The sequence below is a fragment of the Mobula hypostoma genome, chromosome 7 (genome assembly GCF_963921235.1).
Source record: "Mobula hypostoma chromosome 7, sMobHyp1.1, whole genome shotgun sequence".
Taxonomy (NCBI): Eukaryota; Metazoa; Chordata; class Chondrichthyes; order Myliobatiformes; family Myliobatidae; genus Mobula; species Mobula hypostoma.
The window spans coordinates 55576806-55604551 of record NC_086103.1 but is presented as its reverse complement, the minus strand read 5'-3'; positions in this window follow the sequence as shown (position 1 = coordinate 55604551).

Here is a 27746-nt window from a genome sequence, read left to right as displayed (position 1 = left end):
AGCATCTACAGAAAAGAGTAAACAGTCGACGTTCTGGGCTGAGACCCTTCATCAGGATTGGAAAGAAAGGATGAGGTCAGAATAAGGCGGCATGGGGAGGGGAGGAAGAAGAAGATGGTAGGTGATAGGTGAAACAGGGAGAGGGTGAGGGGAGAAGTAAAGGGCTGAGAAGTTGACTGGTAAAAGTGATACAGGTCTGGAGAAGGAGAAATCTAATAGGAGAGGATGGAAGGCCATGGAAGAAAGGGAAGGAGGAGGAACACCAGAGTGAGGTGATGGGCAGGAAAGGAGATAAGGTGAGAGAGGGAAACAGGAATGGGAAATGGTGAAGGGGGGACAATTACTGGAGGTTTGAGATATCGATGCTTATGCTACCAGGTTGAAGGCTACCCAAATGGAATACAAGATGTTGCTTCTCCAACCTGAGTGGCCTCATCGTGGCAGTAGAGGAGGCCATGGACTGGCGTGTCAGAATGAGAATGGGAAGTAGAATTAAAGTGGGTGCCACTGGGAGATCCTGCTTTTTCTGGCACTCAGCAAAGCGGTCTCCCAATCTATGTTTCGGCTCACCGACATGCAGAAGTCTATATTGGGGGCACCTGATACAGTAGAAGACTGACAGGTGAAGTGTCGCCTCACCTGGAGGGACTGTTTGGAGCCCTGAATGGTAGTGAGGGAGGAGGTGTAGATGAAAGTGTGGCACTTGTTCCTCTTGCGAGGACAAGTACCAGGAGGAAGATCAGTAGGGATGGATGAGTGGACAACGGTGTCATGTAGGGAGTGATCCCTGTGGAAAGTGGGGAGGAGGGAAAGATGTGCTTGGTGGTGAGATCCCACTGGAGATGGCGGAGGTTATGGAGAATTATGTGGGGGACGTGGAGGCTAGTGGAGTGGCAGGTGAAGACAAGAGGAACCCTATCCCTGGTGTAGTGGCGGTAGGATGGGGTGAGGGCAGGTGTGAGAGAAATGGAAGAGATGTGGGTAAGGGCAGCACTGATGGTGGAGAAAGGGAAGCTCCTTTCTTTGAAGGAGGAGCACAACTCATTAGTTCTGGAATGAAAAGCCTCATCTTGGGAGTAGATGCAGTGGAGACAGAGAAATTGAGAGAAGGGGATGGCATTTTTACAAGTGACAGAGTGGGAAGAGGTATAGTCCAGGTAACAGTGAGAATCAGTGGATTTATAAAAGTTATCAGTAGATAGACTGTCTCCAGAGATAGAGACAGAGAAAATGAGAATGGGGAAAGAGGTATCAAAAATCGACCAAGTAAATTTGAGGACAGGTGGAAGTTGGAGGCAAAGTTGATGAAGTGGATGAGCTCAGCATAGGTGCAGGAAGCAGCATCAACACAGTCCTCGATGTAGCATAGGAAAAGTTGGGAAGTGATTTGGGTGTTGGTTTGAAACATGAACTATTCTACGTAGATGACAGAAAGGCTGGCATAGCTGGAACCTATGCAAAAGCCCATGGCTACATCCTTGGTTTGAAGGAAGTGGGGAGAGTCAAAGGAGAAATTATTGAGTATGAGGACCAGTTTCACCAGACGGAAGGGAGTGGTGGTGGAGGGATGCTGCTTGAGTCTGTTGTCCAGAAAGAAGCAGAGGGCTTTAAGGCCCTCCTGATTGGGGACGGAGATGTATAGGGATCAGAAAGAAACAGTTTTAAGATCATCCTGATGGGGTATGGAGGTGTATAGGGATCCAGAAAGAAGCAGAGAGCTTCTATCTTGTGAAAAGTGAAATAACAACAGTCCATTTTCTCAAGGGCTTGCATGCGTAATATTTCACAGCAGATGCATCCCAAGGTATTAGACAAGGCCTGGTACACCTAACATGTTCAAAGGGAACAGTCAGGTAATCTGAGAAGAGTGCACAGGACAAATAGTGAGGTAGGATATAGGAGACGGAGTTCTGGTGGGTGCAGGAGGTGTCCATGCAGGGAACATAAACATAATTGGTTTTGTGAAGGGTTTCTATCTCATAAGCATTGCATTGTAGGTCAAGATTTCCAGGATCTTTGGCTTTCTTTCTGGCACATAATCAATATGGGATTCTTCACACATCTGCTCTTCTGTATTTTATTTTCCATCACCCTTCAGACATTGATAGTGTTAAAAAGTTTATTTCTCTTGACTTCATGATTGTGGCAAATTACATGTATTAACTCAACAAAAGATGTTAAGGTGTAAGTGCCTTCAGCTATTGTACAATGAATAGGTACAATTAAACACTATTATCTACTTAATCAACTATTTTCCCATGACAGTAGCTCACCACCTCATAAAATGTTTTTCTAAATTAATATCGATTTGTGTTATTCCATAATTGGTAAATGTCTCATATAGCAAATACAAAGGAAATGTTGGCATTTTCTTTTGCCCCAATCTCTTTACTATATTGTATGCAACATTAAACTGAAGACATGCTTTCTCTCTCAAATGCCTATAAGATATCTCATTAGGTCTGTATTGAAGAAGAGTAGGGATTCCAAGATCAAAATATTTCAGACAACAGAATATAGGGTCATTACCTCTTTGTTATCTGTGGGGTCTTTCTGTACAAAATTGACAGTCATATTTCCCACTAAATTTTGAAAGAACAGGAAATTGAGGGGTTGGGCAACCGGACGAGAGAAGGAGAGAAGGCCTGACTTGTTCGTATTCATGGCCTACTCTTGCTCACGAACTTGAGAAATTCTGTAGAATCTGAAAATCCAAAGCAACACAATGAAATGTTAGAGGAATTCAGCAGGTCAGGCAGCATCTATGGAAATGAATAAACAGTCGATGTTTCAGGCCGAGACCCTTCTTTGGGACTGAGAAGGAAGGGGAAGATGCCAAAAGAAAAAGTTGGGGAAGGAGGGGAAAGAAGCTAGCTGGAAGGTGGTAGGTGAAGCCAGGTGAGTAAGAAAGGTAAAGGGCTGGAGAGGAGCGCATCTAATAAAACATGAAGAGTGAACCACAGACGAAAGGGAAGGAGACGAGGCCACAGAGTGAGGTGATAGGCTGGTGTGGTGTGAAGAGATATGGGGCCAGAGTGGAGAATAGAAGAAGAGGGGAGAGGAAGGGAATTTTTTTTTAACTGGAAGAAGAAATTGATATTGAGGCCATCAGGTTGGAGGCTACCAAGACAGAATATGAAGTGTTACTCCTCCACCCTGAGAGTGGCCTCATGATGGCATAAGAGGAGGCCATGGACTAACATGTTGGAACAAGAATGGGAATTAAAATGTTTGGCCAACAGGACGTTCCACTTTTGGAGGATAGAGCGGAGGTGCTCAATATATCAGTCCCCCAATTTACGACAATTCTCACCAATGTAGAAGAGGCCACTTCAGAAGCCCTGGACACAATAGATGATTGCAGCAGATTCACAGGTGAAGTGTTGCCACACTTGGAAGGACTGTTTGGGACCCTGAACTCTACTTTACAAGTATACTTTGAAACCATTTCAATGACCATGCCAAGGGAAGCAGCTGTGAACTGAAACCTGAGTATTTGCCATGGTAAAAAAAAACCAAAAAACACAATCAACAAAATAAAACTTTAAGATGTTACATGGGTTGATTACTGTTGGTATGATGATTGCAAATCCTTGGTGTAGTCACTTAAAAGAGAAAGATAGGGCTATAGGCCAGCAACATACAGTTGTCAACAACGAAGTTTCTTCAGAAAATTACCAGTTTGGTGATATTAATCAGCTGTGTCAATGAAAAAGGAGGAAGTGATGGCCATATTAATGCATCCATTATTCATATATGTGATTATTGTGTGCGGAGCACGTCAACTGATAAATTTAATTGTTCTTATGCTACCTTGAAGGAAATTGGTATAAAACAAATTAACATAGAACATAGAACAGTACTGCACAGTACAGGCCCTTCAGCCCACAATGTTGTGTCAACCCTTAAAACCTGCCTCCCATATAACCCCCCACCTTAAATTCCTCCATGTACCTGTCTAGTAGTCTCTTAAATTTCACTAGTGTATCTGCCTCCACCACCGACTCAGGCAGTGTATTCCATGCACCAACCACTCTCTGAGTAAAAAACCTTCCTCTAATATCCCCCTTGAACTTCCCACCCCTTACCTTAAAGCCATGTCCTCTTGTATTGTGCAGTGGTGCCCCGGGGAAGAGGCACTGGCTGTCCACTGTATCTATTCCTTTTAATATCTTGTATACCTCTATCATGTCTCCTCTCATCCTCCTTCTCTCCAAAGAGTAAAGCCCTAGCTTCCTTAGTCGCTGATCATAATGCATAGTCTCTAAACCAGGCAGCATCCTGGTAAATCTCCTCTGTACCCTTTCCAATTCTTCCACATCCTTCCTATAGTGAGGCGACCAGAACTGGACACAGTACTCCAAGTGTGGCCTAACTAGAGTTTTATAGAGCTGCATCATTACCCCGCGACTCTTAAACTCTATCCCTCGACTTATGAAAGCTAACACTACATAAGCTTTCTTAACTACCCTATCTACCTGTGAGGCAACTTTAAGGGATCTGTGGACATGTACCCCCAGATTCATCTGCTCCTCCACACTACCAAGTATCCTGCCATTTACTTTGTACTCTTCCTTGTAGTTTGTCCTTCCAAAGTGTACCACCTCACACTTCTCCGGGTTGAACTCCATCTGCCACTTCTCAGCCCACTTCTGCATCCTATCAATGTCTCTCTGCAACCTTCGACAATCCTCTACACTATCCACAACACCACCAACCTTTGTGTCCTTTGCAAACTTGCCAGCCCACCGTTCTACCCCCACATCCAGGTCATTAATAAAAATCACGAAAAGTAGAGGTCCCAGAACTGATCCTTGTGGGACACCACTAGTCACAACTCTCCAATCCGAAGGTACTCCCTCCACCACAACCCTCTGCTTCTGCAGGCAAGCCAATTCTGAATCTACCTGGCCATACTTCCCTGGATCACATGCCTTCTGACTTTCTGAATAAGCCTACCATGTGGAAACTTGTCAAATGCTTTACTAACATCCATGTAGATGACATCCACTGCACTACCCTCATCTATATGCCCAGTCACCTCCTCAAGGAACTCTATCAGGCTTGTTAGACACGATCTGTCCTTCACAAAGCCATGCTGACTGGCCCTGATCAGACCATGATTCTCTAAATGCCTATAGATCCTATCTCTAAGAATCTTTTCCAACAGCTTTCCCACCACAGACGTAAGGCTCACTGGTCTATAATTACCTGGACTATCCCTACTACCTTTTTTGAACAAGGGGACAACATTCGCCTCCCTCCAATCCTCTGGTACCATTCCCGTGGACAACGAGGACATAAAGGTCCTAGCCAGAGGCTCAGAAATCTCTTCCCTCACCTTGTGGAGCAGCCTGGGGAATATTCCATCAGGCCCCGGGGACTTATCCTTCCTAATGTATTTTAACAATTCCAACACCTCTTCTCCCTTAATATCAACATACTCCAGAACATCAACCTCACTCATCTTGTCCCTAAAGATCAACTTCTTGAATTTTTTTCAAATTCTACATGTAACTTGAGTAAAACAAATGCAACATTCCTCCTATATTTTTGTTTAAAATTTTATCTCAATAACTGATTTTATAATGGTGAAAGATCAGCTTACTTTGCAAGAGGAAATCCAAGCTTAAATGTAAATTAACGTTGAGATATATCATCAATTGATCTTGAGCAGTTATTTGAGAAAGTAACCAAAAATCGCAGCTCAAATATAAATATGACGTATGAGTTTTAAAATCTCACTGGCAGCCTTTCAACTAAACCAAGATGTTTTCTGAAAGGACATCAAACAGTTTCTTTTTTCAAATTGTTATGCTTTATCTGAAGCCTTTTAGGAGAGATTGCCTGAATTGAATTCCTAGTGAAAATTACTTGGCAAATAGACGGAGTTTCTTTTCCCCTTTCCTTGGATAATGTTGGCACATCAAAACCAATAAAGTAAAGGAGTTTTTGCATAACACTGCTGTCAGGCATAAAAATATGCAAGCATTTCCTTCTTCCAAAAACCTTCATTATGTTCCCAGTTGCATCTTCGGTGGTGGTGATGGGGTGGACGTGATGTGTGGGTTTGGGTTCGTGGCAGGTTTTTGTGTATAGTCGCTGTGTAGGGGTCTATCTGTCTGAAGCAGTTTTTAGTTTCAATGAACTTGCATTATCAAGGGGTTTCTGAAACAGGTGTGAGGTGTTGATACAGAGCTGTAACTCCAGTATGTAAAACTGCTTGCGTATAGCAGCTCATACTCTAATAAACCACCAACAAATGAAAAATCATCTAATTTGCTCAGTTGTTACAGGGCTTACTTTAGCATTTTACTTCCTACATTCCAAACTAGTAGAAATTGATTTGTCTTTCTTTGTGAAATTCCTTAGACCCTTAGTCCCATTTGCTTCCCACCCCACTGCGTAGTAGTGATTCATTAACACTTGTTAGGCATTTTATTTTCTGTGGGTTGAGATAAGGGTCCGAGTGGCACACATTTTTCTTATCACACAGATATCTACATGCATTTGATTGTCAGAATTGTATTGCATACTTCTTTTAAATATCCATCATGCACATTTTATTCCATACCTGACTTTAACTTTAAAGAATCATATAAAAATTATTCTCCATAATTGTTGTAAGTTGTTTTTGTTCGTGTTACATCACCACAGCAGATTTCGTAACACATGTAAATATATATGGCAAATAAAGCTGATCCTAAGCCTGCAGAATAATTGCAGTAAACTTTCTCATTCACAAAACAAGAAAAGACTTAGTTATTGGTATTTTTGTAGACACCACAAGCTTCATAAAACTATAAATCAAAGAACAGCAAGTTCTTTGATTAGGAGTGAGAATTCCCACAAAGTACACAATGTTAAAGAAAATTGAGAATTTGGCACAAAATCTTGTCCTGTGCTTGAGCTAGTCCATTGATCATTAATCAAAAAGAAAAAAAAGCAGATGCAAAAGTCTGGGAAGCTGACATCAGCCAGGCACTTTGAAGAATTTAGAGATAGTAGAAAAGAACTTAGCCTCCTCCTGTTCTTTTTTTTTATGTTCTTATGCTTGAAACAAAGGGAACTAGCCCTTGAAAGTACTTGATTGGCCACGCACATTCAATACATGCCCTGCTAGAAATCAGGAGAATTCCGTCAGTAACTAGGAGGGCTATAAGGGACTTGTGTCTTTGGCAAGTAGGATTAAAGAAAATCCCAGAACATTTAATATATACACTGTACATTAGAAACCAAGAGGATAACTAGGAGGAGGCATTTAGAAAGGCAGGGAATAGAGTGATATAGATCACGTATAGGCAGACCTGATCATGGGCTGAAAGGCCTTGTTCTATGCTGTACTGTTCTGTTGTGATAGATATTCATTTTCCAGGACTGAGTGGGGCGGGGGCGGGGGGGGGGGTTTGGTGGTGGAAGGAGTTACTTGCCAAGCTCAGCCTCCTGACACAATAGAATTAAAGAGTTGTTTTTGAGCAAGTTAAACTCCCATCCAATACTCTTTGCTTTGCTTCCTTTCGTAAACTAGAACCAGTCTTTAGTTCTTAACGTAAATTACAAGCAATAATCAGTCTGACGTTAAAAGGACAGCTTTGCAAACAAACAGCACTGTCTATAGAGCACAAGCTGCTGGCGCACAGCACGCTCAAGAGATACAATGTAGTACAATGGTGTTATGTTAGTTGACAACACTGACTAAGTTATTTACTTCAAGGAAACTTGAAGACCAGACTGATACTTAGCACATTAAATAGCTGATATATCAATAGTTGGGAGATTTATGTACTCAGAGTCAGCATTCACAGCATTAATTGTAGAAATTTAGGATCTCTGTCACCAGAAGCTTTTAGACCATCAGTGTGAAAAGGTAACTGAAAAAAAATGAGTGTGAAGTCAGTATGGCTTAAGGGAAAATCATGCTTGATAAAGCAGTTGGAATTGTTCGAGAAAATAACAAGCATGATAGACAAAGGAGGTTTGGTGGTTGTTTTGTACTTGAATTTTCAGAAGGCCTTTGACAAGGTGCCACACATGAGGCTGCTTAGTAAGAGAAGAACCCATGGTATTACAGGAAAGATACCAACATGGAGAGAGCAGAGGACAAAGAGTGGGGATAAAGGGAACCATTTCCAGTTGGCTGCCAGCGACTAGTGGTGTTCTACCAGGGTCTGTGTTGGGACTGCTTCTTCTTATGTTATGTCAATGATTAAGATGATGGAATTGATGACTTTGTGGGCAAGTTTGTGAATGATATGAAGATCGGGGCAGGTAGTGGTGAGAAATCAGGGAAGGTGCTGGAGGACTTGATCAGATTAGGAGAATGGGCAAAAAAGTGGCAGATGGATTATGGTGTTGGGAGGTGTATCATGCACTTTGGTAGGAGTAAAAGCGTAGACTATTTTCTAAATGGCGAGAATGTTCAAAAATTTAACGTGCACAGGGATTAGGGAGTCCTTATGTAGGGTTTCCTAAAGGTCAACTTGCAGGTTGAGTTGGTGGCGAGGGAGGCAAATGCAATGTTCACATTCATTTTGAGAGGATTACAATATAAAAGCAAGGATGTAATGTTGAGTCTTTACAAGGCATTGGTGAAGTCTCACTTGGAATGCAGTGAGCAGATTTGGGCTCCTTATCTAAGAATGGATGCAAAAGTGTACAAAGGAGGATCACAGAAATGATTCACGGAATGAAAGGCTGGAATGTGAAGAGCATTTGATAGCTCTGGGCCTGTACCCACTTAGAAGAATGAGGGAGGATCTCAATGAAATCTATTGAATGTTGATAGATCTAGATCGAGTGGATTTGGAAAGGATGTTTCCTATAGTAGGGGAGTCTAGGACTAGAGGGCACATCCTTAAAATAGAAGGATAACCATTTAGAACAGAAATGAGGAGGAATTTCTTTAGCTAGAGGGTGGTGAATCCGTGGAATTTGTTGCCACAGGCAGCTGTGGAGGCCAGGTTATTGGGTATACTTAAGGCGAAGGGTGATAGATTCTTGATATGTCAGGGTGTGAAACGTTATGGGGAGAAAGCAGAAGAAAGGGGTTGAGAGAGAAGTGATCAAATGGTGGAGCAGACTCAATAGGCCGAATGACTTAATTCTGCTGCTATGTCTTATGTGCTTATGGTCTTATTGTCTTAGTCATCAAGTAGCAAATAAAAACTAAACAAAAACAGTATAAATTTAGAGAGTGGTTAGGCTTGTTAGGAATGGTAAAGAAATGACAAGAAGAATGACAGATAGACAGGGTGACGAGAAGCCATTCTTCTGTCTTTGATTTCTGCAATGTGTGATTCATTCATCTGTAACTCGTTGGCATTCTTTTTAGCTTATAGGAATTGTACCCATTTTTAAAAAATGTATTAGATTTTTTTTGTAATTTGGAAATCTTTTGAGATAGAGATCCTTTGAGAGTTTTAAATGTGTTAAGAAATTTATCTAAATTTAAATATATATCACGATATGTAAATGAACAGTGTTTAAACTACTTTGTTAGCTGGAAGTATCTCCTCCTTGGTAGGGAGGGGGAATCTACTGATCAAATAGTGAGAGTTAGCAGCTAGAACTCGCCATGGAGGAGAAGCAAGGAAGTGATCTAGCCTTTGAAGAGATGTAGGTACAGTATAACCCCCCATAGCTATCTGTATCTAACAGGGCTAAAGATCTTTTTTTGAGTTCAGAACTTCACGGACATCACAACACTATCACAAGATGTTCAAACAACTGTGTGATAACACTACAAACCATTCTTAAAACCCATACCAAATAACAAAAAGATTTCTAGAAACAATTACCACTTTATTGTATCATAATTTTTTGAAAATCTTTATATAACATTATGAGGTCATTGTACAAAAATAATTCATATTGGTTGGTGAACTGTGTCCTGTAAGTGTGGAAAGAGTTTTGTAACAAATTATAAAACTACAGTTCTTTGCTCATCAGTAAATATGCACTTTGGTTGCCAGAATTTATTTTATATGATCAACTATTCAAACCTGATTCACTCATTAAATGTGGTTAATTCAATATTTTGGAAATAAACCATGGCTGTGGAAAAACACAAATATGAACAAGACCAAAAGAGCACAAGACATAGAAGCAGAATTAGGCCATTCAGTCCATTGAGTCTGGTCCGCCATTCTGTCATGGCTGATTTATTAACACTCTCAACCCCATTTTCCTGTCTTTCCACATAATGCCCTGACTAATCAAGAACCCATCAACATCCTCCTCAGATATACTCAATGTCTCTCTACCCTCTGAATAAAGAAATTACTTCTCATCTCCTTTCGAAAGGAATATCCTTCTATTGAGGATGTGCCCTCTAGTCTTAGATTCTCCCACAATTGGAAACATCCTCTCCACTTCCATTCTATCCAGATCTTTCAAAATTCAATAAGTTTTAGTCAGAAACCCTCATATTTCTGAACTCCAGTGAGTACAAGCCCAGGGTCATCAGCCACCACTCATATTAATCCTTTCATCCCCAAGATAATTCTTGTAACTCTATTTAGGACCCTCTCCAATGCCAGCACATTCTTTCTTAGATGAAGGGCCCAAAACTGCTCATAATAGTCAAGTCTGGTTTGACTACTGCCTTATAAAGCTGCACCATCACACCTTTGCCTTTGTATTCTAGATCTCTTAAAATGAATGTTAACATTGCATTTGCCTTTCTTACCACGCAGTCAACCTGCAATTTAACCTTTAGGAAATCCTCCACAAGGATTCCCAAGTCCCTGTGCTCCTCTGATTTTTAAATTCTCACCCCTTTAGAAAATACTCTACTCCTTTTACCAAAGTGCATTCCTGACATTATACTCCATCCTCCACTTCTTTGCTCATTCTCCCAATCTGTTTCTCCTTTTGTAGGTTCCCTACTTCCTCAACACCACCTACCCCTCCACCTATCTTCACATCATCTGTAAACTTGACCAGAAAACCATCAATTCCATCATTCAAATCATTACATACAATATGGAAAAAAAAGCAGTTCCAATGTAGACATCTGCAGAGCACCACTGGTCACTGAATTGAATTGACTTTATTTCTTACACCCTGCACATACATGAGCAAAAATCCTTACGTTGCATCGCCATCTAAATATGCAGATTATAGTAATTTGTAATAAATAGTATGTACAACAGGACAGTCAATATAACATAGAATTACAATTGTATCAGCGTGAATTAACCAGTCTGATGGCCTGGTGGAAGAAGCTGTCCTGGAGCATGTGGTTCTGGCTTTTATGCTGCAGTACCGTTTCCTGGATGGTAGCAGCTGGAACAGTTTGCGGTTGGGGTGACACAGGTCTCCAATGATCCTTCTGGCCCTTTTACACACCTGTCTTTGTAAATGTCCTGAATAGTGGGAAGTTCACATCTACAGATGCACTGGGCTGTCCGCACCACTCTCTGCAGAGTCCTGCAATTAAGGGAGGTACAGTTCCCATACCAGGCAGTGATGCAGCCAGTCAGGATGCTCTCAATTGTGCCCCTGTAGAAAGTCCATAGGATTGGGGACTCATACCAAACTTCTTCAACTGTCTGAGGTGAAAAAGGCACTGTTGTGCTTTTTTCACCACACAGACAGTATGTACAGACCACGTGAGATCCTCGGTGATGTGTATGCTGAGGAACTTAAAGCTGTTCACCCTGTCAACTAGTCACTGGCAGCCAATCAGAATAGGCTCCCTTTATTTCCACTCTTGCTTCCTGCCAGTTAGCCAATCATGAATCCAAAAATAGTATGATGGCATTCATTATGGGAGTGTTTTACTACATGAAAGTTAAGAATTCTTTTGCTGCAAGGAATCAGAAACAACGGTATAAAACTGGGGACATAACTCTCCATTCTGCTATGGAGCCAGTGTTGCTTTGTTTTGCACCAACACAACAGGCAATTAATTCTTATTTGACAATAAAATCATCTTTATCCTAGGAGATATTATGTATCTGCACAAATTAAAAAATGAAAACATGGAAGAAATAGAGGGGGAACTACCTGCATAAAGAGAAAAAGAAAGCAGGAGAAATAGAGGGTGTGTGGAAAACAAGCTTGCAGCATTCATATGCTAGAAAAGATAACTACACTGTGTTATTGTGCAAAGTGTTCCTGCTGTGCTGTGTTTGTGTAGATGTATCTTAGCATGTAATGCCTTGAGTTGGAAAGAATACCAAGACGTGTTAATAAGCAATCCCAACTTTTTTTCATTTAGATTTTAAGTCAAGTGTAACATAATAACTGACATTTCTATCTGGTTCAGCTTCAAAGTTAAAGTTTGCCAAGTTTCCTTTATGACATACAAAACTGAGAAAGGAGTGGCTCAGCCAGAAGCATACTACAGTTTGGTTGAGATATTTGTATTTGATCACAGCTGATGAAGATTTGGCTCCGATTAAAATGTATTTTGGGTACTAGCTTTGAAATTTCACATTGCACTCTAAAGTAGAATTGCACTGAAAACTGTCCAAGATAGTATTAAGCCAAATGTATTGAATTAGAAATGTTTATAATCTATCATTTACAAATTGTATGATATTTATGGAATGAAATACTCATTTCCTGAAATTTAGCTGGGCATGTAAAATGTTTATTGATACTAGTATGTGCTGTGCATCTTTAATCAGAAACAGTGAAGTGGTTTAGCTGCTAGAAAAACAACTTAATTCACCATTGCTTCAGTTATGATCACTATGCCAATATACAGTGCCATGAAATGTAGTCACCCCTCTTTCTTGGAAGTTCTCATGTTTTATTGTTTTAAAACATTGAATCACAGTGGATTTAATTTGGCTTTTTTGACACTAGTCAATAAAAAAAGACTGTTCAAAGTGAAAACAGATTTCTACAAAATGATCTTAGGTAATTACAAGTACAGGTTTCCCCCACCATCTGAAGGTAGAGTGTTTCTATGAAACGGTTCGTAAGCCAGAATGTCGTAAAGTGAAGAAGCAATTACCATTTATTTATATGGGAAAATTTTGTGAGCGTTCGCACACCCAAAAATAACCTACCAAATCATACCAAATAACACATAAAACCTAAAATAACAGTAACATATAGTAAAAACAGGAATGATATGATAAATACACAGCCTATATAAAGTAGAAATACTTTTCGACAATCATTGCCTGCACTGTTCTCCGTAGCGAAAATCTCACGCAAGCGCTCTCGGCAAAAAAATGACAGTATGCTTGACTGCTGAGCCTCGCGTACTTTTCTATCATACAGTTCTTTGTAAGCACTCAAACCATTTTGCAAATATGCCCGAAACTGACGTACCCCTTCAAAATTAAAGTCGTACTTTATCATTGCAGCGAAAATCTCATGCAGTTGTTTCACGTTCAGTTCCTGAATGACTTCACTTTTGGTCTGTTTGCTACTGCATTTGGTTTTGATCGTTAACCTTTCCTCTTCCAATTGCATCAGCTCTTCATCTATCAATTCTTGGTCATGGGATGCCAAAACCTCTTCAACATCATCTTCGTCAACTTCCACAAGCCAAACTCACTTTGTCCTTACTTTGTTCACCACAATCAAAACGCTTAATTATGTCTAGTTTTACGCTAAGTGTAACACCCTTACGAGCTCTTTTAGGCTTTTCCGATACCTTAGAACTCATCTTGCTAATGGATGCTCACAGGCATGTGTTTAAGCAATGCCGGCTAGAATGCAGTTTCCGGGGAGAGCGGCTGCTCGGGGCGTGTGCCGCCTTTTTTTTGTGTGCTGCCTTTTATCGCGTGCTGCCTTTTTTTGTAACAGTGAAAACACCTTTTGTTAGCGAAAACAGGGAACTAATGTAGATCTTTCATAACGGTGAGGTTTCGTAAAGTGAACATTCGAAAAGCGGGGCGACACCTGTATAAAACACAAAATAATTGATTGTATAATTACTCACCCCCTTCGAGACAGTATTGATTAGATGCACCTTTGGCAGCAATTATCGACTTGAGTTTGTGCGGATATGTCTCTAGCAGCTTTGCACATATAGACACTGCAATTTTTCCCAATTTTTCTTTACAAAACTGCTCAAGTTCTGTCAGATTACACAGGGATCGTGTGTGAACAGCCCTTTTCAAGTCCCACCACAAATTCTCAATTAGATTGAAGTCTGGACTCTGACTTGGTCACTCCAGGACATTGACTTTGCTGTTTTTAAACCATGCCTGTGCAGCTTTGGCTTTATGCTTGGGATTATTTTCTGGCTGGAAAACAAATCTCCCAAGTCACAGTTCTCTTGCAGACTGCATCAGGTTTTCCTCCAGGATTTCCCTGCATTTTGCTGCATTCATTTTACCCTTTACCTTCACAAGCCTTCCAGGGCCCACTGCAGTGAAGCATCCACATGGCATGATGCACTCACCACCATGCTTCATGGTAAGTATGGTGTGTTTTTGATGATGTGTGGTGTTTGGTTTACACCAAACATAGCATTTAGTCTGTTGGCCAAAAAGCTCAATTCTGGTTTAATCAGACTATAGAAGCTTCTTCCAGCTAGCCTCAGAGTCTCCCACATGCCTTTTGGCAAACTCTAGCTGAGATTTCATGTGAGTTTTTTTTTCCCCAACCATGGCTTTCTCTTTGCCGCTCTCCCATAAAGCTGTGACTAGTGAAGCACTTGAGCAACAGAGTTGTATGCACAGTCTCTCCCATCTCAGCCACTGAAGCTTGTAACTCCTCCAGAGTTGTCATGGGTCCCTTGACAGCTTCCCTCACTTGTCCCCTTCTTGCACAGTCACTCAGTTTTTGAGGACAGCCTCCTCTAGGCAGATTTATAGCTGTACCATATTCTCTCTATTTCTTGATGATTGACCTACATTCAGTGACTTAGAAATTTACCCATATCCCATCTCCTGAATTGTGCTTTTCAATAATCTTTTTGTGAAGCTGCTTAGAGTGTTCTTTCATATTCATGCCGTAGTTTTTGCTGGGATTCTAACTCACCAGCAATTAGACCTTCCAGATACTGGTGTATTTTTACTACAGTCAATTGAAACACCTTGACTACACACAGGTGATCTCCATTTAACTAATTATGAGACTTCTAAAAACAATTCCCTGGTGAAGTGATGACTTGGTGTGTCATATTAAAGGGGGTAAATACTTATGCATCAATTATTTTGTGCTTTATATTTGTAATTAACTTGTGGAGATCAGTTTTCACTTTGACATGAAAGAGTCTTTTTCTGTCGATCAGTCTCAAAAAAGCCAAACTAAATCCATTGTAATTCAATGTTGTAAAACAATAAATCATGAAAACTTCCGGGAGGGGGGAGTGTGAATACTTTTTATAGGCACTGTACTTTTAAAAACATTTGTTGTGGAAAATCCATTTAATATAATAAATTGCTGATATCTCATCTGTGGATTAAAAACCATTGTAACATAATGCATTTGGATTTTTGTCTTTGCAAAAATGCATTTATCATTGTCTTGACTCAATTTAATTTGATTCAGTGCAATTAATTGAAGCATAAAGCATTTTTCAGTGGTTTCTCAGACTGTGTAGCTGAGTGCTTAACTTTGATACACGGGCAGGGAATCTTTTGAAGAGAATACATGGCCTAGTTTTGCACATGTTTATTTGACAGGAAAGAAACATTCTCAATTGCGTTGCCATGGAATTTGACTGACACAAATTTCATGGCATGACACAAACTCTTCTTAAATGTCTCTACCAGAGATTGTAGAATGGGTATAAACGGGTCATCTTCAAATAGTCAGCTTAGTGTAAATATACAGTCTAGGAAAAAAATCTATTGAAGGTAGCATGGTGTAAACTGTGAAGAGATTTGAGCATGTAACATAGAATCCAGATTACCTAATGATTCAGGTTGCCTCTTGATTTCATTGTGATGGATGTCAGGATGCTGGTGTTAGATGAGTCAGACTGATTACTTCAGCAGTACCATCTGCCTCAATTGTTGTGCTTTTCACTGGATGCATGACACTCTAATCCAATCAGGATACACTATGCAGTTAGTTGCCAAGCAACAAACTGAATTGGTTGGGTACTGTCTCTATCAGATGGCAAAGAGGGTAATACAGTAAATAAAATTTAATAACATTTTACATAAATAGGGAAAACACATTATTATGAAGCATTTTTATCATTTTAAATAATACAGATTTACTAAACATTTTCATTTTCCTACTTCAGGAAATGATAAAAAGAATCACCTTTTTGACCTTTGTACGTAGCATTGATTGAAATGTAGGTCTCTCTGGAAAGAGTGAGCCTTTGATTTAGTGATAAATCTCTTCATTAGAAGATGGTAGGTCCAAATCGGATTCCAGAATATCCTGGTGGGTGGAAGTTTGAGTCCTGGATTTGTATTGACATGCAGGGGAATATTCACCTGCCATTAATTCAATATAGTTTAGTTATTGGAATGTAAGAACTCTCCACTTTATCTGTTGCTAAATAGATGTTTCAGCAATAGAAAGATTCTTCCACTTACACATTCTAACCCAGGGGTCTCCAACCTTTTTTGCACTGCGGACCTGTTTACTATTGACAATATTCTTGCAGACCGGCCGATTCGGGTGGGGGGGGATAGTGTTGCCAACTGACAAGAGTAGCAGTCAAATACGTTGTATTTACCCCGAGAAAGACTACCGTGACCATGAAGCCTTGCGCGGGCACCTGTGTGCGCATGCGTGTACGTGTCGATTTTTTTCTACAAATCGTTTTTGGTGATTCTTTTCGGGGGTGGGGTGTTAATCACGACCGGAATATAGGTGATAAGTGGCTAATATACTCAATTTTGTTTCTAACAGGGTTTATCTAACGAATTTAATATTAAACACACAGCGCATATTTTCCTCGCATGAATATAGTGATAAGTCAATTATCAGGGGAGGACAGGGGAGATTGAAGTAAGTATTGAACGAACTTCCAGTAGAAGTGGTAGAGGCAGGTTCGATATTATCATTTAAAGAAAAATTGGATAGGTATATGGACAGGAAAGGAATGGAGGGTTATGGGCTGAATGTAGGTTGGTGGGACTAGGTGAGAGTAGCGTTCGGCACGGACTAGAAGGGCAGAGATGGCCTGTTTCTGTGCTGTAATTGTTATATGGTTATATAAGAAGTCAATAGCATCATAACATTTTAAGTAATGTTTGGATATTAAACACACAGGATATATTTTCCCAGTATGAACATATAAAATCATTGCAACACACCAATATCGCTGAATCAATGGGAGCCCTGGGCTTGACTCCCTGCAACAAGACGGTCCTATCGAGGGGTGATTGAAGACAGCGATACTCGAAGAGGGTTCCTTATGTCCAGTCTATTCCGCAATTTAGTTTTCATTGCATTCATTGCAGAGATATGTTGGAAATGGAAGCACCATTTTCATTGCTTTCGTGGCTATCTCAGGATATCTAGCCTTGAGTTTGATCCAGAATGCTGGCAGAGATGTTATGTCAAACATACTTTTCAGCCCGCCATCATCTGCAAGCTCGAGAAGTTGATCTTCCCGCGCTGACATGGATGACACGCGGGTAATGATCTCACGTACGTAATGACCACGCGTGCGTTTAAGCTCAACAGTGCATGACAGGGAATGAGGAAAGGTGCAGCTGACTCATATCGCCAAATCATATCGTTTCCTCGCGGCCCGGTAGCACATGCTTTGCGGCCCGATGGTTGGGGAACGCTGCTCTAACCAGCTTGTGTGAATCCTTCCATTATTTCACATCATTATTCAACATAGAAACATAGGAACATAGAAAATAGGTGCAGGAGTAGGCCATTCAACCCTTTGATCCTGCACCGCCATTCAGTATGATCATGGCTGATCATCCAACTCAGAACCCTGTACCAGCCTTCCCTCCATACCCCCTGATCCCTTTAGCAACAAGGGCCATATCTAACTCCCTCTTAAATGTAGCCAATGAACCGGCCTCAACTGTTCCCTGTGGCAGAGAATTCCACAGATTCACCACTCTCTGTGTGAAGTTTTTCCTAATCTTGGTCGTAAAAGACTTCCCCTTTATCCTCAAACTGTGTCCCCTCGTTCTGGACTTCCCCAACATCGGGAACAATCTTCCTGCATCTAGCCTGTCCAATCCCTTTAGGGTTTTATACCTTTCAATAAGATCCCCCCCTTCAATCTTCTAAATTCCAACGAGTATAAACCTAGTCGATCCAGTCTTTCATCGTATGAAAGTCCTGCCATCCCAGGAATCAATCTGGCGAACCTTCTTTGTACTCCCTCTATGGCAAGGATGTCTTTCCTCAGATTAGGGGACCAAAACTGCACACAATACTCCAGGTGTGGTCTCACCAAGGCCTTGTACAACTGCAGTAGTACCTCCCTGCTCCTGTACTCGAATCCTCTTGCTATGAATGCCAGCATACCATTCGCCTTTTTCACCGCCTGCTGTACCTGCATGCCCACTTTCAAAGACTGGTGTATAATGACACCCAGGTCTCGTTGTACCTCCCCTTTTCCTAATCGGCCACCATTCAGATAATAATCTGTTTTCCTGTTTTTGCCACCAAAGTGGATAACCTCACATTTATCCACATTAAATTGCATTTGCCATGAATTTGCCCATTCACCTAACCTATCCAAGTCACCCTGCATCCTTTTAGCATCCTCCTCACAGCTAATACTGCCGCCCAGCTTCGTGTCATCTGCAAACTTGGAGATGCTGCATTTAATTCCCTCATCTAAGTCATTAATATATATTGTAAACAACTGGGGTCCCAGCACTGAGCCTTGCGGTACCCCACTAGTCACTGCCTGCCATTCTGAAAAGATCCCGTTTATTCCTACTCTTTGCTTCCTGTCTGCCAACCAATTCTCTATCCACATCAATACCTTACCCCCAATACCGTGTGCTTTAAGTTTGCACACTAATTTCCTGTGTGGGACCTTGTCAAAAGCCTTTTGAAAATCCAAATATACCACATCCACTGGTTCTCCCCTACCCACTCTACTAGTTACATCCTCAAAAAATTGTATGAGATTCATCAGACATGATTTTCCTTTCACAAATCCATGCTGATTTTGTCCGATGATTTCACTGCTTTCCAAATGTGCTGTTATCACATCTTTGATAACTGACTCTAGCATTTTCCCCACCACCGAAGTTAGGCTAACCGGTCTATAATTCCCCGGTTTCTCTCTCCCTCCTTTTTTAAGAAGTGGGGTTACATTAGCCACCCTCCAATCCTCAGGAACTAGTGCAGAATCTAAAGAGTTTTGAAAAATTATCTCTAATGCATCCACTATTTCTTGGGCTACTTCCTTAAGCACTCTGGGATGTAGACCATCTGGCCCTGGGGATTTATCTGCCTTTAATCCCTTCAATTTACCTAACACCATTTCCCTACTAACTTGTATTTCCCTCAGTTCCTCCATCTCAATGGACCCTCTGTCCCCTACTATTTCCGGATTATTTATGTCCTCCTTAGTGAAGACAGAACCAAAGTAGTTATTCAATTGGTCTGCCATGTCCTTGCTCCCCATAATCAATTCACCTGTTTCTGTCTGTAGGGGACCTACATTTGTCTTAACCAACCTTTTTCTTTTCACATATCTATAAGAGCTTTTACAGTCAGTTTTTATGTTCCCTGCCAGTTGTCTCTCATAATCTTTTTTCCCTTTCCTAATTAAGCCCTTTGTCCTCTTCTGCTGGACTCTGAATTTCACCCAGTCCTCAGTGAGCCACTTTTTCTGGCTAATTTGTATGCTTCTTCTTTGGAATTGATACTATCCCTAATTTCCCTTGTCAGCTATGGGTGCACTACCTTCCCTGATTTATTCTTTTGCCAAACTGGGATGAACAATTGTTGTAGTTCATCCATGTGATATTTAAATGCTTGCCATTACATATCCACCGTCAACCTTTTAAGTGTCATTTGCCAGTCTATCTTAGCTAATTCATGTCTCATATCTTCAAAGTTACCCTTCTTTAAGTTCAGAACCTTTGTTTCTGAATTAACTATGTCACTCTCCATCTTAACAAAGAATTCCACCGTATTATGGTCACTCTTACCCAAGGGGCCTCTCACGACAAGATTGCTAATTAACCCTTCCTCATTGCTCAATACCCAGTCTAGAATAGCCTGCTCTCTAGTTGGTTCTTTGATATGTTGTTTCAAAAAACCATCCCGCATACATTCCAAGAAATCCTCTTCCTCAGCACCTTTACCAATCTGGTTCACCCAATCTATATGTAGATTGAAGTCACCCATTATAACTGCTGTTCCTTTATTGCACGTATTTCTAATTTCCTGTTTAATACCATCCCCAACCTCACTACTACTGTTAGGTGGCCTGTACACAACTCCCACCAGCGTTTTCTGCCCCTTAGTGTTATGCATCTCTACCCATATCGATTCCACATCCTCCCGGCTAATGTCCTTCCTTTCTATTCCATTAATCTCCTCTCTAACCAGCAATGCTACCCCACCTCCTTTTCTTTCATGTCTAACCCTCCTAAATATTGAATATCCCCGAACGTTGAGCTCCCATCCTTGGTCATCCTGGACAACATACTCATAAAGTGAAGAGTCTTTTTTCTTCACTGGAATTAGATTGAGGATACAGTTAACACTAGGTAGAACATGGAGAAGAGTGCTCTAGTCTGTGCTGAAAAATATAATAACTAAAGTGTAAATGTAATTGCCAGCAGGATTCTGAAAAGCTATGTAGATGGTGTAGGTAAACATAATGTATAGTGGAATGCAAAATTGCTCCATCACTCCAATCCTATTCCTTTACCTCTGTGGAAATGCACCCACAGAAACATAGAAAATAGCAGGAAAAGGCCAGGCAGCCCTTTGAGGTTGCTTCACAATTTAATATAATCCTGGCTGATCCTCTACTTCAGTTCATGTTCCTGCTCCCTTCCCATATCCCTTGATACCTTTTGTATCATGAAATCCTCTGAAATGTATTCAGTGTCTTGGTATCTACCACATTCTGTGGTACAACATTCCACTGAGTGAGGAAATTTCTCTTCTTAGTCCCAAATGTCTTGTCCCATATCCTGATTCTAGACATTTGAGCCAGGGGATGCTGCACCCATCCTGTCTAGCCCAGCGCGAACTTCATATGTCTCAATGAGATCTCCTCATATTCTTCAAAACTCTAGTAAATATAGACTCAAGAGATGTTAGAATTCTAGAGTAACACCAACAAAATGCTGGAGGAACTCATCAGCTCAGGCATATTGACTGTTTACTGCTCTCCATGGATGCTGCCTGACCTGCTAAGTTCCTCTAGCACAGGGGTGGCCAACCTTTTACATTCAATGCGTCAATTTTTTCACGAACGAGTTCAAATGCACCATACAACTCTTGTATCCCCATTCAATTCTTGTAAAAATATGTTAATATAGACATATTTAGCATTTTTACATGATATATCGATTTAATATAAAAACAAGATAAACATTATTTACCTTAATGAGACTTTTGAGTCTGTTTTGATTTCGCCAAGCTTTTAATGTTTTGAGTTAAATTAGTTACTGAGAGCAGCAGAGAATTCTTCAAATTTGAATCAGTCAATCGCAACCTTGTTTTGTTTTTAATCAATCTCATGGCTGAAAATGCTTGTTCACATCTGTATGTCATTCCGAAACGGCAGATATAACTTTAGGCAAATTTTCTTAGTTCTGGAAAATGTTCACAGGGTAATGATTGCCAGAAATTAATCACGTCAGAAGCATTTGGGACTGAGAGAAGCTAATCAAATTTCATGTTCAATAATGAAATTGTTTTCAAGACAATAAGTTCCATTTGTAGGTTATTAGGCATCTTCATGATTTTTTGTCACTAAGTGAAAATGGATTTATAAATGCAAGTATGCAGTTTTCTTCTTTAGCAAAATCGTGAAAATGTCTTTCAAATGACTCTTGCAATAACCTGATTTTTTCAATATATTTTGTAAAATTGCCATTATCTTCAGCACATTCACTCTGCTCTTTTAAGTGCAGAAACTGGCTCAAATCCTCATTTTCTAACTGAGAGGTGAACAGTTTTAACTTCATCTTGAATACATTGATATCATTTACTAAGCTAAGGAACAATTTGTTCTTGCCCTGGAGTTTCAAATTTAGATCATTGAGATGGCTGGTAACATCAACTAAAAATGCTAAATCAAATAGCCGATTGTCATCACATAAAAGGGCTCTTTCCTCAGGGAGCTAATTTTTCTCTTCTAGAAAATTATGAACAGTATTTTTCAGTTTCCAAAATCAACTCAGAACTTGTCGTCTAGAAAGCCAGCACACCTCACAATGAAGGACGAGATCGCCATATTCCAAATCTAACATTTCACAATATTTTCTGAATTCTCATCTGTTTGATCCTCTTGCTCTAATTTTATTCACTCATTTCACAACCAGTAATATAACATGCTGCAAATTTAAAGTTTTTCCACACAGTGACTCTTGGTGTATAATGCAGTGATATTTTAGTAGAGGATGACCTAAAAAGTTTTCAAGCAAAGTTGTTGTCCCAATGGCTTTACCTATCATTGACGGCACTCCGTCAGTACAAACACCGATGAGTTTACTAGAATCTAGTTGTAGATTTTCTTGGCATGATTTTACTTTGTCAAATATGTCTGATCCTCTTGGTTTTTCCATGAAGCCACCCAAGACCAATAAGTTCTTCAAAGATGCTAAAATTATCATCAATTCTTCTTATTAAAATGCTTAACTGGGCTACATCACAAATGTCAGCAGATTCGTCCAAAGCTAAAGAAAAGGAAGTATAAGCATGGACAAGGTCTTTCAGTTGCTCAGATACATCATGACAGAGTTCTTTCATGCGTCTCGTAACTGTTTGCTTTGACAGAGCAATTTCATCTACTTTCCTTTCGATATTTTTATCACCAAGACATCTTGCAAATATTTGGAGACAAGACTTAACAATTTCTTCTCCATCAGAGAAAGACTTCTGTTTTTTTGGCCAACGCTAAAGCAATTTCTTTCTACTTCAGTCTGATGTTGTGTTTTATAGTGTCTATTAAGATCATGTCTTCTATTATGTGAGAAAGTGTTTTCACAAACAATGGACAATGGTTTTCCTGGTGGACCTGCTATAAATAAGAACTCATTTTCCCACTGTTCACTGAATTCATGCTTACTATCACTTTCTGCTTTTCTTTTGCTCATTTCTTTTGCACTGCGCTGGGTAACTGAATGTAATAACAAGGCTTAATTTTTGAAGAAGTACAAAAGGGCAAATGTTCACAAAGGACAAACAAAGCACAACTCTGTAGCGCACGAGTGTCAATTGTAAACTGACTGGCAAAAACCTGTGACGCACCGCTGGTGCAGACGCCTGGCGCCTCAGGATCAAACAAGTATCAAACGTGTATTGAACAGTAATGGAACGACTGCAGAACAAAAGTCGTTCTTTCCCAGTTTGACTCATCGAACATTTTTAAAATTGAAAACAGTTTAATGTGAAAGAAGATAACATTCGCCAAAAGGTGTGCACGAAATAATAAAATCACTCAAAATAATTGCTAAGTTTTAGATTTATTCTCAGTAAAACCCAATTCTAGCTCTAAGCTACTTGAATTCCTGTTATAGATTTTTTTTCTACAAATCGGTTTTTGGTTAATACTTTTTGTATGAGTAGGCTTACTTTTTTATTATTATCACTGGGGTGCAATGCGCCACTTTTGCCTCATGCGCCATAGGTTGGCCATCCCTGCTCTAGCATTTTGTGTGTATTACTTTAGTATACATAATCTTCCTCATTTCTCCTATTCTGATGGTGGTGCCATCCCAGGAATCCTCCCAGTGAACCTTCACTGCAAACCCTCTATAGCAGGTAAGAAAAATATTAATGTAAATATATAGAACAGAGTTTGACCTTAAACACTAATGTCTTGGCCTGTGCACAGCATGGCTATAAGTGCACAATAGAGACACCCAATGGTGTGTTGTGGAAAAGCTACGACATCCTAATTAATGACAATTTACGTACGATGAAGATATGTTCATTAGAATATAAAAGTACAAGACTTTCACACCTTGTCTATTTGCTGCATATCCGTACTTACCTGGGACAAATGTAGAGAGCAAACCTCACTGGCCTTTTCTGATTGTTTGAGAAACACATTCCATTATTATTCCTTTTGAAAAGTCTGTTCTATTTGTTCAAGGCATTTAAAATATCTAGTTATTATCTGTCTGGATACCTTTGAACATATCACACCTGGTCTGACCTTAACCTGAATAACACTTAATCAGGTTAATCCATAAATATACAACATGCTATCTTCAATGTTTTGGTTAATTTGTTGTTGGATCTACTCTTGTAGGAAATATTGATGTGCATTTAATTCTGATTCTCACAACGGGATGACAAGGAGTGTTTGCAATGTTTCTGTTCACCCATTCTGTTTTTGTAATTTCCACTTTATTGACTGGAAGACCAAGAAACAATTGTAATCAATTTGAAGAAAAAAATCCTATTGAATTTTAAACAAATAATTTTAGTCATTCCAGTTCTTGATTATATATTATTTTCTAGGGTGTGATTAAAAGATTTGCAAGTTGTATATGTTGAATATACAAGTCATTCAATCATTCTTTTTCATCTGCATCTGTGGACATAATTTTTGAACAGGAATATCAAAGGGCAAAAATTCATCTTACGTTGCTAGTGCTAAACCAGCATTGCTTCTTTGTATTACCCTCCCAATAGTAAGCCTCTTTGAATATTCGGTCCAAATTAACAAAGAAATGTATCTAATTCTTCAGAGATTATGATATAGAGAAATGCTCTGGAAATAGCACTGAAATATAAGTGTATTAGTTGTAGATTTATCGGAGTCTTTTTTGATGTGTTATGCTTCATGTACATACATTTCATGATTCAACTTACAGTTCTATTTATTTATTAAGAAATACAGTGCAGAACATGTCCACCCATCCCAACGCTCGCACCACCCAACAACCCACCTATTTAACACTCGCCTAATCAGAGGATAATTTACAATGACTAATTAACCAACTAACCAGTACGTCTTTGAATAGCGGGAGGAAATCTACGCGGTCACAGGGAAAATATACAAGCTCCTTTCATACAGTGCCAGAATTGAACTCTGAACTCCCTGAACTATAACAGTGTCGCACCACCTGCTATGTCATTGTAATACAACACTAGCTATTTAATTACAATTTTAACTGATGTTACATATATATATAAACATTATCAAATTCCTGCTCTATTAATTACTTAATAATGAATAAATTATGATTAATTTTTAACTTCCTAAACAATAGTACTATTTTCAGATTTTCAGTTTAACTTTCATTTTGTACATATTTTTCACTTAGCAGGTGTGAAAATCACTTTTGCTGAGCAGGAAGTCATGCAAAACTGTTATATCACAATAAAGTTAAAAACAATGATCGTACATGGTGTAAGTATCCTGTCATATTCGGTCATACAGGTCAGGCAGCCTCTGTGAAGGGAACAGTCATGATTTAAATGGTTTAGGTTTGTACCCTTGTCAAAACTGAACTTTGTAATAAATCAGCTACATTCAGAAAGGGTTGGGAAAAGCAGTGATCCGTCTGATCATGGGAATATGCAAATGACTCTTTAAAGGTCAAGGAAGGGTGAAATTTTAACCGAACTCAATTGAGTTCTATGTGTCAGTGCATCTCATTCACGTGATTGTTTCTACCCATCCTGACGAAGGGTCTCGGCCCAAAACATTGACTGTACCTCTTCCTAGAGATGCTGCCTGGCCTGCTACCAGCAACTTTGATGTGTGTTGCTCTTTTTATGGTTGGTGTAATTTTTTGATTTCTCTCTTATGTCTCCATGGTCTCATGTTATTATCAAGCCTTCCAGTTAACTGTCTCCTGATTTCCAGATAAGAAATTCAAAGGTTGTTCTATTCATTTCCCTTTCTCCAACTACATTCCCTTTTCTCTCCTCCCTCTCTTGTTCTAATTTTCTTTTCCAAATGTGGTATCTTCCAGTATCTTCCAAATCTGACAAAAAGTGCACACCTAAAATCTGATTAATTTATTTTCCTGTACGTTCTCAAATAAGCAATAAATTTGACAACAGTCTCTATTTTCTGGGCTACAAAGCTAAGGGGTTTTGTGTGTGTTGTTTTGGATCGCCAGCATTTCAGATTTTCTCGTGTTCGTGACAGCTAAGGGATACTCGCTTGCATATCGCCGAGAATGATATGGTAAAATAGAAGAGAAAAATATGAAGTTTTCTTTCGTTCCAGATTTTTATGTGTATCCTTTCTTTCCCCCGTATGTGTCCCTAATATGAGAGGGTCCCTAATACCTTGCTGAATGGAACTAAACAATTCTTAAATATTCACTCTGTGCAGCGTATTACTTTCAATGGCTTTTCTACCTGCAGCTATAGTGTTGTCTGTTTGCTGCCAAAGATCTATCCAGGCTCCATTCCATCTCAGCAGCCCACACCCTCTCCACATCATTTTTTTTCCCCATTCTGCCACATCATCCAAGAAGGCAGTATTTTTGAGGCATGCGTTCATGGCACCTGGCTGTAACTCACCGCCATTCCCCTTTTCCCTTAATTCCTTTCATGTTGGAAACTGTTCAAGAAATAAACAGAGATTCTGAAAAAAAAAACAAAGAGTAGAATGAGGGACCTAGCCGGAAGTGATTAGAACAGGCAAGCTTAGATATGACAAAAACAAGAATAAAGGTATGGCTGGGAAGTTAAGCGGTGCAGAGGTGTAGAGTCACAGAGCAGTACAGGAAGTGTAGCGAGGTCAAGCCTGGGAACTACATGTTAATCAGTCTGTCACCATCTCTCATTGTTTTTGCTTTAAGTGAGGCATATCTTTACTGAAGGGAGTTCTGTGGGGTAGGATCTGTCATATCTTGTAACTCCAAACCATAAAACTGATTTGAAGAAAAACAAAGGAGTCTGGAATATGAGTTTAACTTTGTTTTTGCTTTAAGTGAGGCATGTGCATATGAAATGGGAGCATCATGACGAATGCAATTCACATATTTCTTACATATAGCTCATAATAAAATACTTAAGCAAATCAAGAATGCTTACTCAAACAATATATTTACAATATTACTCGAGTATTACTGAAAATATTAAATACACAACACTCCACCCTGTTTAGCTATAAACTCCAACTCAATATAGAATGCATATACTATATGTATGTCCTATAACACGTCCTTTTTTCTGGATGTGTTAGCATCCCGAACAGAGCATGGCAAGCTTCACTGGACAATGTGGGTCATAATGTGCGAGTGCAGTGTCTGACGCCACCATTTCCTTTACCTTTTGGAAAGCCGTCTCACACTGCTTTGTCCATTGCCATTTCTTCCCAATCTGTATTAATGAGTTCAAGGGGTGGAGCACAGTAGCCAGGTTTGGCAGGAACCTGTTATAGTAATCGACAATCTTAAAAAAAGACCACAAATGCGGCACATTCTTTGGCCTTGGGGTATTTACTATTGTTTTCCAGCACACTTGTGTAATACTTGTGTGCCAATGGTGTGATTGCACTAAATGTTGCCTGGTTTAAAACATTCACACTTGTTGCACTGTGCACTGAGACCATAATCTTCTAATCCCTTTACCACTGTTGAGATTTTGGAGATGTCATCTTTACTGGTAACAATGATGTCATCTCCGTAACACTGCATGCCTGGGCAGCCTTGCAACACCTAGTCCACAGCTTTCTGACAGAGTTCAGGTGCAGGTGCAGATGCTACTCCAAAAAT